This window comes from Arachis stenosperma, chromosome 3 (genome assembly GCF_014773155.1).
Source record: "Arachis stenosperma cultivar V10309 chromosome 3, arast.V10309.gnm1.PFL2, whole genome shotgun sequence".
NCBI classification, from domain to species: Eukaryota; Viridiplantae; Streptophyta; class Magnoliopsida; order Fabales; family Fabaceae; genus Arachis; species Arachis stenosperma.
The window spans coordinates 53,592,627-53,607,509 of record NC_080379.1 but is presented as its reverse complement, the minus strand read 5'-3'; the positions used below and the strand labels follow the sequence as shown (position 1 = coordinate 53,607,509).

At 39.0% G+C, this 14,883-nt stretch overlaps 1 non-coding gene across 1 annotated transcript; it reads right to left on the bottom strand.

Moving 5' to 3' along the window:
- Window positions 1–14,052: 14,052 nt before the first annotated feature.
- LOC130972248 (small nucleolar RNA R71) lies at window positions 14,053–14,156 on the bottom strand. The gene has a single exon (XR_009083440.1). It is a non-coding gene; the product is annotated as a small nucleolar RNA R71 (small nucleolar RNA).
- Between the last annotated feature and the right edge of the window lie 727 nt (window positions 14,157–14,883).

Here is a 14,883-nt window from a genome sequence, read left to right as displayed (position 1 = left end):
CCTTCTTACTCACCACGTGACCCAAAAACTTCACCTCACTCTTCCAAAACTCACACTTAGACAGTTTTGCATAGAGTTTCTTCTCCTTTAGAATCTGTAATACGGTTCTCAAGTGTTCTGCATGCTCTTCCTCAGTCTTGGAATAAATTAGTATGTCATCAATGAAGACAACAACGAATTTATCCAGAAACGGACGGAAAACTCTATTCATGTAATCCATGAATACCGCAGGAGCGTTCGTCAACCCAAAGGACATTACAGTGTACTCGTAATGACCATAACGAGTCCTGAAAGCGGTCTTAGGGATATCCTCACCCCTCACCCTTATCTGGTGATAACCGGATCGCAAATCAATTTTTGAGAAAACCCCAGCTCCTTGCAACTGATCCATGAGATCATCAATTCTCGGTAATGGGTACCTATTCTTTATTGTAATCTTGTTCAACTGCCTGTAATCCACACAGAGCCGCATACTCCCATCTTTCTTCTTTACCAGTAGCACTGGCGCACCCCACGGAGAGACACTCGGTCGTATAAAATTCTTTCCCAACAAATCTTCTAACTGAGACTTTAGCTCGTTCATCTCTAACGGTGACATCCTATAAGGAGCACTTGAGATTGGTCCCGCCCCGGGCACCAACTCAATACCAAACTCAATCTCTCGGTTAGGTGGAAACTCATCAATATCATCGGGAAACACTTTCGGAAACTCACACACAACCGGAATCTGCCCCAACCTTTGATCATCACCCGAAACGCCCGCGGTTAACAACAGGATACCCTGACATTCGATTCCAGAATAGTTCACCATCATCGAATTCAAGTAATAATTATTCACCACGACCGGCCCTTCTGTATCTTCCGGCATAAAGTACACTGACTTTGTAGAACAATCAAGCAGGACATGGTTCTTAGATAACCAGTCCAATCCCAAGATAAGATCAAGACCGATCATCGGTAAGCAGATTAAATTATGAACAAAATCACGCTGCTTGAACCTAAAGGAAACTTCCGGGCATCCTAGCCTAGTTACCGTGGCTTCATGGATAGCATTGTACACTCTTAGATCATAACCTAAGGTCACGATCTTCAATCCTAACTCATGGGCTTTCTCAAATGCAATGAATGAATGCGATGCTCCCGAATCAAATAAAGCATTTAAAGTTTGACCAGCCATTTCACAGTTACCTCGAATAAGTGTCTCAGATCCCTTGGCACCTATAGCTGAGGTGGTGAACACACGACCAGTCTGTTGTGCCTTCCCAGCACCTTGTTTCTGCTTTTCCGGACAATTTACGACTTTATGCCCCGCCTTTCCACAATTGTAGCACAAACCCCATCCGACCTTGCATGGTGCTCCTGGATGGTGACTTCCACACCTAGTACAAGCTTGATCATTCTGAGGCTGCTTCCCAAACTTCTTTCCTTGGGAGTTGTTGTTGTTGGGCCTCCTGAAAGAGCTTCCCTTCTTGAAAGACGGACCTCTAGGTGCAAAGCTCTTCCCTCGGTTCTGTGAGAATGATCCTTTGTGACTCCCTTTCTCAGCGGTTGCCCTTTTCACACACTCTTCAGCAACCCTACACTTGTTTACCAACTCAGAGAAAGTCCTAATCTCCATTGGTCCCACTGAACTAAAAATATCGCTCCGGAGTCCTCTTTCATACTTAACACACTTTCATTCCTCATATTCCACCAGAGTCCTTTGGCACATACGAGAGAACCTGAATAGCTCTTCAAACTTGTCAGTATACTCAGATACAGACATGGTACCCTGCTTCAGCTGCAACAATTCAAGCTCCATGGCCGTCCTAGCAGAAGTCGGAAAGTACTTCTTATAGAACTTTTCTTGGAAGACATTCCAGGTGATATAGTCATCACCCTGCTGCAGAAGACGTCGGATGCCTTGCCACCAATGCGACGCTTCACCTGTGAGCATATAGGTAGCAAACTCGACACGCTGTCCTTCAGGCACCACTTGCGCTTGCAGCGCTTGCTCTATAGCCTGAAACCATGTATCAGCCTCAGTTGGGCTAGTAGTCCCTTTGAACTTAGGCGGATTAACCTTCAAAAAGTTTGCCAGTGTCATTGGGCCCTGAACTCTACCTCCATCATTACCATGGTTGTTCATCTGTTGACCAAGAGCCTCAGCAGTGGCTTGCATAGCAGGAGCCATGTTCTCCAACACGGTCATAAAGTTCACCGGGTCATTAGGGTTATTCTCCGGCGCACGAGCATTCGTACGACCTCTCACACTACCTCTACCGCGTCCACGAGGCGCCATCTGGTTCATATACACACCAAAAAATCGATATTAAGTTGATCAGTCTCAATATCGGAAGTCTAGTACTTCAAAGTCCCAAATGCATGCTCATGAACGTTTATGCCAATTATATCAAGCAGATATACTAATAGCACATAACACACATACAGAGAATGCACAGAAGCATAGTCAGTCCATCTCTCAGGCTCTACAGGAACGAACTGCTCTGATACCTTACTGTAACACCCCACCATATAGAGTCTTATGCTTAAGTCATAATCCAGAGATGGCAAGGTATTACGACCTCTAAAATAAAAATTTAGTACGTATAGTAGTATGAATGATTGGTTATAACTAGGAGCCTTTATAGAAAAAGGGGTAAACAAAATCGCAACTCGAAAGCACAACACTCCGATCGATAACGTAACGAACAAGGATAAACCAACGCGAGATTATATATATACAAAGGAGTGTCAAAAATAGGAATATCAAGACTCAAAACCCGGCTGCGAAGATAACCGGTCCGAGCATAGCAATATATACATATGATAAAATAAGGAAAACCCCAAAGGAAACCCAAAGGGACACAAATACATAAAACCTATTCTCCAAAATCTCCCATAAGAGGAGTCATCACAGTTTGTATTATTTAATGGAGATAAAAGTAACTAAGCAAAACATATAAACTAAACAGAGTCCCCAAGAACAAAGGATCTTCGCTAAACCAGAAGTCTCCAGCAGGCCTCAGCGAGAAATCTCACAACCCTGCATCTGAAAACCACAAAATCCGCATGGGTGAGAACCAAAGGTCCCCAGCATGGTAACAGCTTCCACATATATAATACATAATAATGGAGGAAAGCCAAAGGCAATCCTAGAACTTCCTCCAGATAATTCAAAAGCTTATAAGCAAGCTAAACCATAAAAGGGCATATGACTAAAGGTTCTTCAGTCTAAACAATACTTCCCTTTCCAATTCCTTCAAACCTCCCAACCACCAGCAGGAGTATAATGTAGCAAACACAGTTATATCAAACAAGAAATATACAAATAGGAATAATTAAGGCATTTAGATAATTAGCAAATAATATGCAGTCAAATAGGCAATCACAAACAATTCATATAGTATGCATATGATGAATGCCTGTCCCTAGTGGCTGATGATATCATCTGTCGGTTATAGAGCCAACCCGACAAGTTTTGGTAGCTAACCATTGGACTGTCCCTCTGTCACGCATCCCCAACTCGAGTTATACTCATCATAAACTTGATCATAATCATGATCTATATCCATCTCCTTCACTGGTGAATATTTACGGGGGCGAGCTCATCTGGGTCTTTCAAAGTGCCCGGCCACACTTATGACATAGGGTCAAAAGAGCTTCGAGTCTCAACTTAGAGCACGTGGTGGCTAGCCACTGCTTCCTCCCAGGGAAACTCTCATCTCCAACAGTGGAAGTGCAACATTCACAATTCATTCAACAGCATATATGCATTTATACATAGCCATAATCATGGCTCCGCCGTAACACGGCAATAATCTAGCCATCCGGCTCACGGTTGAATCCATAACCAGCCAATTCATTAACAATTACGGCCCTTCGGCCCATGGCATATCAAGCACTTCCACCACCATCCTCCGCATCTCACATAATCTTGCTTGATCCTCATTGATCATTCATTTTTCCCCTTGCTTCACTCGCAAGTTACCACATCCCCTAGCTTCTTTTCTAATAGCTAGGCATATCATAATGATTTAAGACATAAGTGGTGAGATCGGAGGCTTAGAAGTATGAGATTTGGCTTTTAAAACTCAAAAATCAACTTTGTGATGAAAACAGGGCCACGCGTACGCGCACTCCACGCGCACGCGTGGATGGCCTCAAAAACTCATCGACGCGTAAGCGTCATGCATGCTAATGCGTGGATTGAAAAATAGCCAAACGACGCGCACGTGTCAACCACGCGTACGCGTGGGTACTCTCGTGCCCCAGGCACAAAACTGGCACAGTTCTGGCATAACTCTCTGGAAAATGGCTGGGCATTGGGTACAGCACGTCGGCGCGCCCGCGCACATCATGCGCACGCGTGGATGGCGCCTTCGAGGAGAACGGCACGTACGCGCTAAGTGCGCCTACGCGCGGGGGGTCATTCTGCTAAAAATTTTCTAAGTTAAAAACTGCAGAACTCACAGATTCAACCCCCAATCTTCCGACGGACATAACTTCCTCATTTTAAATCGTTTTTCACCCGTTCTTTGAACGGCATGGACATCCCGGATCCAATTTCATTTCTGAACAGATTTGGCACAAAACAGAGATATGTAGTCCAAGTTATGTCCTGTCATAGTATGCCCAAAAACCATGTTTTTCATACAAAATCACAAAGTGCCATTTTCAAAACAAGCCATTTTCAACTCTTTTCAAAATCAATCAAAACATGCCAATTTCATCCCCTTTCTTTGAAATCAATCAAAATATATCAAATTCAACATCAAGCCTCCTCAACTCACACATTGCCACTTTACCACAATTTACAAAATCACTATCTCATCATTTTAACCCACTTCACCCAAGTGGCTCAAACCCAAACACATTGACATATCACATACTCTTTCTCATGCCAATTTTCAACAACACCAATTCCAATAAATTATCATTGTACACAATCAATATCATACTCACCATCAACATGGTTCAACCCACAATTCAACCATAACCAATCATCAAGCATATATCACAACATGCATATTTCTCATACATTATACCACCAAGGCATCAATAATCATCATCACATATATGACCACATCATATATCTCAATCATTCAACAACATCAACCATTCAATGCCTATCTTAGGGCCTCTAGCCTAAGTATTTCCTACCACATTACATATTAGATACGGGAAACCGAAACCATACCTTAGCCGATTTCCCAAGCTCAACTGGAGCACTTCCAAACCACTCTTCCTCAAGCTCTCAAGGCCTCAACACCTCCAAGAACAGATTTTTCACCACCAAAGCCCTTTTCAAGCTTTTCAAAGTCACCAATCAAGCTTCAATATTCACACATACACAACCTAGGCCACAATCATCACACCCACACACAACATCTCAAAACCCAAATATCATAGAACCACAAATTACACTAGGGTTGAGAATCTTACCACACCCAAGGTCCAAGGAGACAAGATTAACCTTCTCCTTCAAGAGAGTTGGGTCCTATAACATCAAAGAGCCCAAAATCTCAACATTTTTGCTCATGAAACTCGAAATCAAATCTGGAAATTCGAAGAGCAAAACGTGGCTTACCTCAAGATTAATTGTATGGGTTTTGTAAAGCTCTTCGTGGTGAACGCGTGGCCACAAACGGAGCGGCAATCGGAGCTCTAGATCAAAAGTTATGGTGGTTTAAAGATTAAGTGAGAGATAGAAGTTTGAGAGAGTGTTCTTCTCCCATTCTCTCTAACTTTCAGCGTGTTTTTGAGTGTTGTGAGGAGAGAGAGTGCTGAAAACTAGGGTTTTGGTTTAGTTATATTGGGCCAAGGGCCCACTTTGGGTCCGGTTGGCCCGGTTTGACCCGTTCGGTCCAATCTTGGTCCGAATTCTATAAAATTGGTACCAAAATTCTCGTCTCAATCTCCTCTATCATATTTAGCCACAAAAATCACATTTTGGGCTTTCTAGAATAAATTCTCATTTATGGGTTAATTAGCCGTTAATTAACCGGATTTTACAATTTTGATATTATAAGGGTTCTTTAGCTTATGTTCTTGATGGTATTCATCACTAATTTTAGTGGGTAAAGGTAAGAAACCCTCTTTTCTTCTTGGTTCATCAATTTATAAAAATTCTAGTTTTTAATATTGTGTCAAATTGTATAATATGATGTTAGATTGAGTAATTGGAAGCTCAGCTTGAATGTAATTGATTGTTGATATGTTTGAATAATGGCTAGTATGAGTATCATGTTGGTTGATGTGTTTTGACATGAAATTGAGGAATGTGAAGTGATATTATTGCAAGTGGATATTGTAATATATGTTGGTGTCATGTTGCAAGAAAATGAGTATGCATGTTGAAGTTTTGATTGAGAATTATATGTATGAATATTGTAATTTGTGAAAATTGAGTTGGAGGCCGTGATAGGGTGAGAAAATCCCCTATTTGGTAAATTGAGGTAAGTGGTGTAAATTGTTGCATAAGAATAAGAGAATTGATTATTGATTGATTGAGAAATTGGATATATGAATGTTGTATGTTGTTGATGAATATGAGGATTTAGATATTGTGTGTAAAATAATTTAGGAGTGAGTTGAATTAGGCTTTGAATGGTTGAAAATCATTGAATAAGTGTTTAGGGTATGTCTGAGTGATTTTAGAATGGTTTATGATTGAATTGAATTGAGAATTTATGAAATTGAGGAGTTATGAGAATTTTGTAAAAATAAAATTTTAACCAACTTCGACGGGTCATAACATGGCACTTGGAGTTTGGATTTGAATGAGATTTGTCTTAAATTAAAGCTAGTGGAAAGATATTTAAAACCATCTAAGAATGAAGGAAAACAGAATTTTGTAGAAAAGTTATGACAGTTTGAATTTGTGGGTTTAAAACTGAATTCTGCAGAAGTTGTAAAAAACTGACGTCATGCTTACAATGAGGGGTGTAACAGAAGAGAAATGATTTCGTGCAAGTTTCATGAGCACGCACAAAAACAGAGTTGCACGTACACACGAGGCATGCATATGCACAATTGGTATTTCTAGAATTGAATGTTTTTTGTGTGCGTTCTGTGCGTATGTGCAAAGGGGGGACTTGTGCATATGTGCGAGGCATGCGTACGCACAACTGTCCTATTTTTCAAAGATGATGATTTTTAACTGTTTTTGCCTATCCAATCTGCTGTTTCACTTCTGTAACCCCTATTTGAGACCTGATAACTATTTTCTATGATTTGGAACGAATCTTATGCCTCTAAACCATTTTCTTAACGTTTCAAACTTCCGTAAATCCTATAATGAGTATAGAGGATAATGAGAATGAGATGATATGATTGAATGATGAGATTGGATTGATTCGAGAGGATAATGATGATGAGATTATATGATTGAATAATGAGATAGAGATGATTTAAGAGGATAATGAGAATGAGATTATATGATTCAGTGATGAGATTGTGTTGATTTAAGAAGATAATGAGGATAATGAGAATGAGATGATATGATTGAATAAAAAGATTGAGTTGATTCGAGAGAATAACGAGAATAAGTTGTTTGATATTTTAGCTTTTGGGGTAAATTCAAAGATTGTGGTTTTGTCTCGCTTGCTCCCAGTTGGTATTTGAGCTTCTAGGGTAGATGCCTGATGCTTGAGCATCTTTTCTATATTTTCTTATTATTTTAGACATGAATTTATTGAGTTTTATTTAGATTTTAGTGTTTGAAGCTTGTTTAGATGCTACTTTGAGGCGCATTGTGGTTTTATTTAGAGTGATATTATTTTAATATGTATGTTAAATTATACTTAGTTTATACTATTTTAACATGCATATTAAGTTACACTTAGTTAAACATTATGTTTAACTATAATAAAATTTATAACCAACTTGGGTTGGTCGAGTGGTCAGTTCACTCGTCCACTTAAGCAAGTGTTGGGGGTTCGAATTCCACCTTGTGCATGCAGCAACCCATTGGCTAGCGGCAGACCTTTAAATGGAACTCATATCTGCGACGGATTAGTCCTTGACCTGTCGGGTTGCGAGATACCGTGGGAAACAAAAAAAACTATAATAAAATTTATAAAATTACTTTGGCTATTTTTAATTTAGAGAATATATATTTTATTTGGTTTATTAAAACAAAAAAACTTAAAAAAAGAGAAGTAAAATGAATTAATGTTTCTCACCAAAATAAAGTTTATTATGAATTTGATTTCAAAGCTAAGAATAACTCATTTATGAAAAGATATAATTGTGTTTGTGTTTGATATGGTTTAAAACTAGAAAAATTAAATTCTAATTTAATTTATGCACTTAAAAACTTTTTATTTTGTTAGTATCATAAAAAAAATTATCTCACCATTTCTCAATCAAAATATTTTAATTTAATTTATACACTTCAAAATTTGTATTATTCTCTTATTTGTTTTGTATATTTGAATATATGATTTGTGTTGTATATATTTAAATATGTGTTGTATATATTCGAATAACGTGTGTTTTAATAATCCAAAAAATGGAACATAACCCATTCATCACTTTGTAATAGAAATTCCAATCATGCAATTCACTGATTTCAATTTTGCAAACGAATTAAAAAGAAATGATGAAACTTGTCATGGGTTCGGGTTTTGGAGAATTCAATAAGGTTTGCTGGAGTGTCTTTGATGGCATCAGGATCATTGCCACCATGTGGACGCTCTGATGGCTGAGATCGATTCTACAATCTCCACCCTCGAGTACACACGCGCCATCGCAACCTTTGACGGGGTCCATGAACTCCACTACGACAGGGGTTCTCGCTGGAGGAAGGAGGGTGCTAGAAAAGGCGGTGCTGAAGCCGCCATGGTTGAGTGGAGAGGAGAAGGAGTTGGTGGCGCGATGAAGGAGTGAGCGTAGGAGAGGCGGTGAGGAGGTTTTGAGTTGTCGCAGGTAATGGAAATAATGGAAGGGGCAATGCTTGCGACGGCAGAGGAAGAGGAGGGAGGCGGCGGTGGTAGTGATAAGAGGGAGATGATAAGGAAAAATGTTGGCGGGAAATCCATTGTGGAAGGCAACAGAAGGAGGAGTTGGCGGGAGGGCATTGCAACGAAGAAGGTTCAGAGTTAAGAAAAAATGTTTAGTCATACTGAGTTATGGAAGAAGCTTTGAGAATTGATGATGGAATTAGAGACTATGTTTATCAATGAAAAAGTGAATAAAAAAATGGGAGAAGATAAAAAAATTATGAAAACACCCTTCTCTTAAAAATTATAAAAGAAAAGACCCCATTAAAATGAAGTCTTTCATTTTGGTGTATTGATGCGTGAGCATCTTGTCTATCTTTTCCTAGTGAATTTGCACTTAAATTGTTGAGTTTAATTAAGAATTAATTATATTTTAACCACTATGGATGCTATTTTGAGTCTTGGATAATTTTATTTATTTCAGGTAGCATTCGGTGGAATTTGATGGAGTTTCTACAGCACAAGAATCAAAGAGATGGCTGTGAGGAGCGACGCGCACGCGTGCCTGACGCGTGCGCGTGAATTCGAGGTATCCATGGCGACGCGTGCGCGTGACTGACGCGCACACGTGAATTGAAGATTTGCTTTGCGACGCGTCCGCGTGACTTGCAAAGAAGACCAGCGACGCGTACGCGTGACTGACACGTACGCATGACGTGTGCGATCTGCAGAACTTACAGAAATCATTGGCGTGGATTTTGGGCGGCGTTTTGACTCGGTTTTCAGCCCAGAAAACACAGATTAGAAGCTGCAGAATGGACAAATCAAGTAATCCCCACCCATCAGCTGAAGACTTGTTAATTAATTCAAATTTAAATTTAAATCTTAAATTTTGAGAAAAAGATATTATTTTTAATTTTAGATAATTAGATTCTAAATTTATTAGGATTAGTTATAAATAGGAACTCTGTACATTTAGACACGACACATTTTTTTACAACAATCCTTATTTTCTCTCTGAACCATGAGCAACTAATCCTCCATTGTTAAGGTTAGGAGCTCTGTCTATTTTCATGGATTGATTCGTTTGATCTTTTTAATTTAATTCATGTATTGATTTATATTTCAATAATTGTTTTCGTTCTTTATTTTATGAACATTGGGTGGAACGGAAGTATGACCCATGTTCTAATTGAGTTCTTGTAAAACTTAGAAAAGCTCTTTACTTGAACAACAGCTTGAAAACATATTATACTTAATTTCTAATTATTTTTATTTAACGGGATACGTGACATATAATCCCCTTATTTTTAGATAATTAGGATTCTTTTGGCATATAAACTAGAAATTGATCATCACCCTCTAATTGGAATTAATTGACCAAGGAATTGGTAATTAATGAATTTTAGAGGCGGCTAGGAAGGTCTAAGGAATTAGGGTCTAGTCACATATAGTTTGCCATGAAATTAAATCTTGCATGATTTAATTAATTAGTAATGAAAGTTAATCCGGAAAATAGATAACTCTGAAACCTTAACTGCTTTCTCAAATATCTTATTCCCAACTCATTGCTGCTTGCTTTCTGAAATTTTAATATACTGTTTAATGCTCTTTGAATATCTCAAAACCATTTTCTGCTTGCCTAACTAATCCAATCAAACGCTATTGTTGCTTGATCCATCAATCCTCGTGGGATCGACCCTTACTCACGTAAGGTATTACTTGGTACGACCTGGTGCACTTGCCGGTTAGTTTGTGGGTTGTAAAATATCCATACCAAGTTTTTGGCGCCGTTGCCGGGGATTGATAGTGATTAACAACTATTCGTTGCTTGATTGCTTAGATTAGATAATTTTTCTTTTAATTAAATTTATTATTATTATTATTAGTACTTTTTAAAAAAAATCTTTTTCTTTACGTTTATATTTTTTTTCTTTTCCGTTACACTTCCTTTTTTTTTCTTTCGTTCCCCCTCCCCTGTTACGTTTTCCTTCTTTTTTTCTTTTACTATAAAAAAATAAAAAAAATAAAAAAAATATATACAAAAAAAATTTCAAAAAAAATAAATTTTTAATAAATAAATAGCACCAATATTTTTATTAATTTCTGAAATTAAGTTTGGTGTTATCTATTTATTATTTATTTTTTTAGTATTTTTATTTTATTATTTGATGCCAGGGCATCTTGGCCAGTTTCACTGACCTTTTCTTTACTGTTTTAGGGTAGTTTCATGCATTTTCTTAGTAAATAGGCAAGTTTTGGATGAAAATACACTTACACCTTGATTCAAGCAATTATTGTGAACTTTACATGATTTCATGAGGATTAGGTAGGAATTGTATGATAAAATTGATGATGCATAATCTCATGATTTGGAACAGAGCTTTGATGCACCTTAATTGCTTGATTTCAGGACAAAGGAAGCAAGAAGGAACCACGTTAGCAGCCACGTTAATCTAATTAACGTGACCACTAATGTGGAATGGGACAAGCCTATAGCGTTAATGGAAAAAGTGATCACCAATAACGCCTTCGAAGCCATCATAAGCCCACGTTAGTTGCCACTAACGTTCCATAAAGGCATAATGAAGCCACGTTAAAAGTCACGTTAATCCAATTAACGTGAACTCTAATGTGGGATGAAGAACCAATCACCAACGTTAGTGACACTCACCTTTGTCACTAACGTTGGACCAACCCAAGAGTGCCCACGTTAGTGGTCATGTTAAGACCACTAACGTGAGAGATAGCGTGGAGCTAAGCATGATAAGCCAACGTTAGTGACACTCACCTTTGTCACTAACGTTGGAGATGGAAATCACTACCACGTTAGTGGCCACGTTAATCTAATTAACGTGAGCTCTAACGTGGGAGGGAGGGGCGTTTGGAGCATTAGTGACAAAGGTAAGTGTCACTAACGCTCTCGAAGCTTAGGTATGCCCATGTTAGGAGTCACATTAGTTATGCTAACGTGAACTCTAACGTAGGGAAGGGGGGCACAAGGCAACGTTATTGGAAAAGGTGATTCCCAATAACGTTTGTGAAGGACCAAGAGGCAACGTTAGTGCCACTAACGTTGAAGTTAACGTTGATCATTTCGGGTTGGAATGTTAGTGAAAAAGGTGATTGACACTAACGTTCTCGAACCCACATCCTCACTTAACGTTAACGCCACTAACATCCTAACTAACGCCCATGCCTAACTCACACTTTTTCTGCAAACAAAGCTGAGCCCACTGAAGATTATAACTGTTTCAACTCAAGATCAAAGGCCCATATCCAAGACTTGGAGAACTCACTAGAAGATCAAGAAGAGTAGTATATATAAGAGTAGTTTTGAACTATTAGGGAGCTTTTGCACTTTTGGAGAACTACACTCTGTATATTTACTTTCTGCATGTATTCTGTTATACCCTATTTCATTTCCATTTCCAGACCTATGAACAACTAAACCCCTTTCATTGGGTTAGGGAGCTCTGTTGTAATTTGATGGATCAATTATAGTTTTCATTCTTCTTCCTCTTTCTTTTCTCTTGATTTACTAGAAAGCTTTCGATCTTAATCTAATTGGTTAGTTGTCTTGGAAAAGAAACTCTCCATAATTGGATCTCCTCTGAGCCTTGGAAAAGGGATGAGGAGATCATGCTAGAAATGCTTTCTCATGTTGGACCAAATTGGGGTTTGGGCGGATAAAGTGACATGTAATCCTCTCAACACTTTGATTTGGAAATACATGTGGTATAATCAGTGACCACACTTCATCTCTTCCAATGAGCAATTAAATCAAGGAATTGGGCAATTGTTCAAGCTTAGAGAGATTGGATTACCAAGGAATTGGGATCCAATCACTTAAGATTGCCAAGGAGATCAATGAATGCATTGATTGAGGAAGAGATGAGAATGAACTTGATCTGGAGAATGCAACATCTCCTAAGCCCAATAAATCCCCATCTCTGATCTTACCCATTCTCTTTACTTTCTGCCATTTATTTCCATGTCCATCTTCCCAAATCCCCATTTAAGATTCTGCACTTTATTTTCTGTAATTTACTTTCTGTCATTTAATTTCCAGCAAATCTCAACTACATTCTGTTTAGCTCAACTAGCACACTCTTCCAACTAAAGTTGCTTGACCAATCAATCCCTATGGGATTCGACCTCACTCTATTGTGAGTTTTTTACTTGACGACAATTCGGTATACTTGCCGAAAGGAAATTTATTGAGAGACAAGTTTTCGTGCATCAAGTTTATGGCACCGTTGCCGGGGATTGATTTTGTATCGACAATGATTAAGTTGGAAGTTCACTAGATTGAGCATTTTCTTTTTATTGTTTAATTTGCCTAGTCATTTACTCTTAGTTTCAATTACTTTTCTTCCTCATCCCCTGTCCCCTCGTTGTTTTCTTTTTATTTGAATTTACTTATAATTTTGCTCACTAACCCACTAACTATTTGATAATTTGCACCACTTACACTAACAATCACTCTAACAAGAATAATCACTCCATTTTACTTTCTGATGTGTGCTCTGTTAGTTGTATGATAGGGAGACGAAGCGGAGCTTCAACTTCCTTTGATTCCGAACCTGAGAGGACCCTTCGTAGATTGAGGAGGGAAGCAAGAGGGAAAAGAGTTGTTGGTGCTGAGGAAGAGGAAGAGTACTTTGAAACAAACATGGAGGAGAACATGTTAAACAACCATGAAGAAAAAGTTCACAATCATGCCAGAGAAGGTCCTGTAAATCATGCTGGGCAGGAAAGAAGAGTATTAGGCTCTTACATCAACCCCAACCCAGGAAATTATGGAAGTAGCATCCAAAAGCCAACCAAACATGCCAATAACTTTGAACTAAAACCCCAGCTCATCACCCTTGTTTAGAACAATTGCTCATTTGGAGGAAGTGCCCAAGAAGACCCCAATCAACATCTAACCACCTTCCTAAGAATATGTGACACCGTGAAGTCTAATGGTGTTCATCCGGATGTCTATAGATTGCTTTTGTTCCCATTCTCACTCAGGAACAAAGCATCTAAGTGGCTAGAGTCCTTCCCGAAGAAGAGCTTAACGAATTGGGAAGACGTAGTAAACAAATTTTTGGCAAGATTCTACCCTCCTCAAAGAATCAACAGGCTGAGAGTTGAGGTACAAACCTTCAGGCAACAAGATGGTGAAACTCTCTGTGAGGCATTGGAGAGGTTTAAGGACTTAACAAGAAGATGCCCACCAGACATGTTCAATGAATGGGTTCAACTACACATCTTCTATGAAGGCCTTTCTTATGAGTCAAAGAAGGCCGTAGACCATTCATCAGGGGGCTCTCTAAACAAGAAGAAAACCATTGAAGAAGCCATAGATGTCATTGAGACTGTCACTGATAATGACTACTTCTATGCTTCTGAAAGAAGCAACACTCGAGGAGTAATGAAGCTGAACCACATGGATGCACTGCTGGCTCAAAATAAGATGATCACCAAGCAGCTAGCAGATCTTACCAAGAAGGTGAAAGAAAACCAAGTTGCAGCAGTCATCACCTCATCACCATCACAAGAAGGAGTGAATGTAGGAGAAGAAGGTGATTGGGAACAAGCCAACTATGTTGGAAACTCACCCAGACAGACCCATGATCCATACTCTAAAACTTATAATTTTGGTTGGAGAAACCACCCTAACTTTGGGTGGGGAAATCAACAGGACCAAGGCCAAGACCAGAGACGCCACAACCATAATCCCAACAATAATGTAACTCACCAACATACCTCACAGAGATCCTATCAACACCCACCTAATCACCCTTCTCAACCACCTAACCTCAACCCACCATCACTAACCGAGGATAGACTCTCCAGAATTGAGACTCTACTTAAAGACATATGTAAAGAAGTCCAAGATAACAGAGTGTTCAAGGATGAAGTGCGAGCCAACATTAAAAACCAAGGAGACACCATCAAGAGACTGGAG